The sequence below is a fragment of the Octodon degus genome, unplaced genomic scaffold (genome assembly GCF_000260255.1).
Source record: "Octodon degus isolate 3935 unplaced genomic scaffold, OctDeg1.0 scaffold00140, whole genome shotgun sequence".
NCBI lineage: Eukaryota > Metazoa > Chordata > Mammalia > Rodentia > Octodontidae > Octodon > Octodon degus.
In genome coordinates, this window is record NW_004524716.1 from 5255177 (window position 1) to 5259364 (window position 4188).

Sequence of the window (4188 nt, forward strand, 5' to 3'; positions counted from 1 at the left end):
GGGCATGGCGGCACTGAGGAGGCTGAGGCAAGAGGATCACTACAAGTTGGAGGCCAGCCTGGCCTACGTGATGAGACTCTGCCTAAGAGGGGAAAAAAAGGAATTAGAAATGGCTTTCCTAAGCAATTTAATTGAGGTTGGAAAATAATTAGGCAGAAAGAATGTGGTTAGCAAATAACTATGGTTTAATTAGCATTAATTAGTAAGAAAGCCAAATTGAAATGAGGTCTAAATTATATAACAGAATTAATAAAACTATACCCATGAGCAGTGATGGCGAACCTATAAGCACACGTACTGCAGCGGACTGTCTCATTGAAAGCTCTAAAATGTTCACCATCACTGTCCTGGAATCTGCCTCCTGCCCCAGAGAATCCATGGTCTTATATATACTAGGGAAGCACTCTTCCACTGAGTTACATCCCAGGCCAGGAATAAAAGAAAGAGAACATCAAAGATTCAGGGACAGAACTGTGAAATAGTCCTGCATTTTTCAACTTCTTATCTTCTTCTTCATCTTCATCCTTTCCTAGGACCTCAGGAATTTGAACAAATTGAATGAGTAAGAAAAAAGAATTTAACATTTAAGAATGTAATATAGGGCGGGGGAGATGGCTCAGTGGAATAAGCGCTTCCCTGGCAAGTGCGAGGACCTGAGTTCAATCCCTGGTTCCACAAAAAAAAAAAGTGATATAGATAGATAGATAGATAGATAGATAGATAGATAGATAGATAGAGTAAACCTAGGCTTAAAACTGAGCTTTATAGTACTTATACACTAAAAACTACTCACTATGTGACTAAGCATAAAAATACCTTAGTGACACTCTTGTGAATTTGAGAGGATGGGATGGGATCACCCTGGGCTCTTGGTAGGCGATGTTTAGGATTCTGGCTGCATAGACTGGGTGCTTCCTGGGAACTCTCAGAGTCTGCCACTCTCAGAGGTCTTAGCAGCCACCAAAGCCTAAATTTTGTATTCCTACATGAAGGCTAAAGCATGTTTGGGCTGCTTCATGCGTGAAGTGGTCTTGTTTGGGCTGATCAGGTGAGTGGCTAGTGAGATTCGGGTTACACCTGCTAGAACTAAAAGGCTCCCAGATTGACTAATCTTTTAATGAGAAATAGCAATAAAACTATTATCCAGCCTGTCTGGGCCTGATGGTGCATGAGAAGGTCGTTCCTCATCTCCTACTTGGCTAGCCATGCTGATGTGTCACCCATCTGCAATTTATGGCTTTGTACTCCCATTGGCCCCTAGCACAGCATGTAATTTCTGGTGTTCTAATTTCTGCTGTGGCTAGTGTACCATGAGACAAAGCATTGAGGTGTGTCTGAGGGAATGATAAAAACAATATGGACCGGTGGGGATTTGATAAACTGGCATGGTGTGCTGGCCCTGCCCCTGGGGCATGCTGAGACAGTGATAGAGACTGGGTGTGGCAGTGCACACCTGTAATTCAAGCACTTGGGAAGCTGAAAACAGGAGAATTACTGAGTCTGATCTATATAGTGAGACCCTACAGACCCTATCCTAAATACATAAAAAAAAAAAAAAAAAAAAAAAAAGGAAAGAAAAGAAAAGAAATAGAACCAATGCAGTAGCTCCAACAGTGTCTTGCCAAACTGCCTAGGCTGAGTTTAAATTTTCAATCCTCCTGCCTCAGCCTCTCAGAGTGCTGGGATTACAGGTATGCATCATCATTAGCCCACCTCTTAAACGCTGCAGTGGTGATCACGCTGGGACAGACTAGCCTGCTGCTGTTTTGTTTGCCCTACCATCTTACCTATCTCCCCGTCCCTCAATTTCTAAACTCCCACATAATTTCCTATGATTGTGAGCTTTTTTTTTTTTTTTGGCAGAACTGGGGATTGAACTAATCCTGAGCATTTTAGGATTAGTACCACCTAAATTGCTTGAACTTGCCAAGCAAGCACCTATTCTACTGAGCTATTTCCCCAGCACCCAATGAGCTCTTCCTCTTTTTATTCTTTGCATTTTAGAACAGGGTCTACAGGGTCTCACTAAGTAGATCGGACTTGTAGTGATCCACCTGTGTTCAGCCTCCCAAGAACTGGGATTACAAGTGCGCCACCATGCCCAGTCTCAATTGCCATCTCAGTGTACCTCAAGGGTGGGGCCAGCATGGCAGGCCAGGGGATGGAACTTGCAGCCTCTGTGTCTGCCTAAGCAGGTGCTTTAATCCTCTGAGCTATTTGGTCGGCCTGTGAGCCCTTCTTTTTATTGATTTAAAACAAAGCATAGGAAGTTCTATGGATTTTATTTTCTTTTGAAGAACTGAATAATGTATTATTTATAATAATGTCAGTTGGACTCAGTGGTGCACACTTGTAATCCCAGCAATTAGCAGGCAGGAGGATCACTGTGAGTTCCAGGCCAGTCCTGGGTACACAATAAGTTCAAAGCATGCCTCCCTTAATATAGCAAGACCCTGTCACAAAAAGTCAAGCTGATCCCTGGTGTGCTCTGTGCTTGCCCTGCCCCAGGGGTGCGTTGATACTTGATTGAGACTAGGCATGGTGGCAAATGCCTGTAATCCCAGAGCTTGGGAGGCTGAAAACAGGAGGATCACTATGAGTCCAATCTTTGTAGTAAGACCCTGTAGACCCTATATTAAAAAAAAAAAAAAAAGTCAATCAAACTTGGATACAGTTAGTGCTGAATGTGTATCTCATGAAGTAGATTTTGAATGTTTCAATTTTGATGTGTAGAAAGATAATGGGCTGGGGTGATAGCTCAGTAGAATAAGTGCTTGCCTGACAAACACAGGGTCCTGAGTTCAATCCCCAGTATCGCCAAACAAAACAAAACAAAACTAGGGGCCAGGGAAATGGCTCAATGGAATAAGCGCTTCTCTGGCAAGCGCAAGGGCCTGAGTTCAATCCCCGGTTCTGCAAAAAAAAAAAAAAAAAAAAAGATAAGTATTTTTCCCCCACACTGCTTACTACTCCACCATTTCTTGGTCTTTTTTTTTCCCCCCAGGGAAGCTGGTCTTTTTGTTTTGTTTTGCTTTGTTTTTAATGTATATATTATTTTCTTTTTTTGTACCAGGAATCAAACTCAGGGCCTCACACTTGTTGGGCAGGTGTTGTGCTGCTGAGCTACATCTCTGGCCTCCATTTTGTCTTTTTTTTTTTTTAGGAAACGAAAAACAGATTTATTTTTATTTTTTATTTATTTATTTTGCGGAACCGGGGATTGAACTCAGGCCCTTGCGCTTGCCAGGGAAGCGCTTATTCCACTGAGCCATCTCCCCGGCCCCAGATTTATTTATCTATTTATTTATTTTTTTAAATTTTATTTATTTATGTGTGTGTGTGTGTGGCCAGCTCAGCCCACCAGGGGGTGGGGCTGGCTGGCATGTGGTGCTGGGGATTGAACTGCGGTCCCTGTGCTTTGCTAAGCTTGTTCTAAGTAGATGCTTTAGACCACTGAGCCATCTCACCAGCCCCGTATAGTGTGGCTTTTGAATAGTATGTAACACACACTACACACCACACATCATACACAATTTTTACCTTTTAAAATAACAAATTAAACCATTAAACATAACCAAAACTAATTTTATCATCATAAAACAACACCAAGAAATAACTAATTCTTTTCCATTTTTTATGTATTTGGTACAGGGTTCTCACTACACAGCTCAGACTCATATTGATCCTCCTGTTTTTAGCCTCCCCAGCGCTGGGATTACTGCCATGTGCTACCACGCCCAGACTCAGTTGTGGCTCAGTGCACCACGGGGGTAGGGATGGAGCAGCATGTATGATCAGGGATCAAACCCTGGTCTCTGCACTTGGCAAAGCAGGTGAAGAAATAGTTAATGATTAATGCAGTCTAAATATCTAAGCACTTAAAACAATAAATCAAGATGTTTCAATTTCTTGATTGAAATTGAATTCATAGTGTTTTTAAAATCTGTTTTGAATATCTAGAACACAAATAGGCAAGTATTTTATTTCCAGCACACTGCAAGATACACTTCTAGCCTATATGATGTGCTGTTTTCCCAGGCTGCTTTGCTAGCTATCAGTGAGTGCCCTGGGCCCTGGAAGACCTCGTTTGAGACACCCATTTTCTACTTCAATGTTTGATACATTGAATTTTGTTCAGAAGCTTTTGCAAAATGAAAAGTTATTGAGATTTGATTTAAAATTAGTAAA